The sequence below is a fragment of the Aplysia californica genome, unplaced genomic scaffold, assembly GCF_000002075.1.
Source record: "Aplysia californica isolate F4 #8 unplaced genomic scaffold, AplCal3.0 scaffold00488, whole genome shotgun sequence".
NCBI lineage: Eukaryota > Metazoa > Mollusca > Gastropoda > Aplysiida > Aplysiidae > Aplysia > Aplysia californica.
Window position 1 is genome coordinate 553,579 of NW_004797758.1, and position 603 is coordinate 554,181.

A 603-nucleotide genomic window follows, 5' to 3' on the forward strand; every position below is an offset into this window, starting at 1 on the left:
TAAAGCGACGTATGACGGAATCGTATACTGAAACGTCGAAATGTTTAACGGGACACCTAAAATGATAATAAAAACGGGAAAGCTATCAACTAACCTTTTTTTGTTTGTTTCTTTGTCTATTATCCTGATCTGAAAGATGAAGAGACGGGTTGATCTCAATCTTCGTTTGACCACTTCAAGTCATACAGCAGTCCACCAGCTTGTTTTTCCTCGCAGTATCTACGTTGACTACAACTAGTTTGCTCTGGCTACAAGAGGCCTTTGTGGTCACCATGGCAACAACCAACGCTTGGTTATATGCCTGGAGACAGAAGTGCACGTGACAAAATGGCAGACAGGTAACTTCCACCTGTAATGCCTAGCAGAAGGTGTGACAAATTCAGAACCTCATAACATGCCTCACTAGTGGTGGGCAAAAAGGGGCGGGGGGATTAGGGGGGCGTGGGGGGGGGGGGAAGGGAGGAGGCTATGAATGTATGGTGGGGACCTGCCGATAAGATACATGGTTGTTTTGGTGGGGCGTTGTTGCTTTTTCCAAATACGAGAGTATAAAGCAAAAACATCGGATCTGTGTTTGAATGCCATCCAAAAGTGAGAAACATT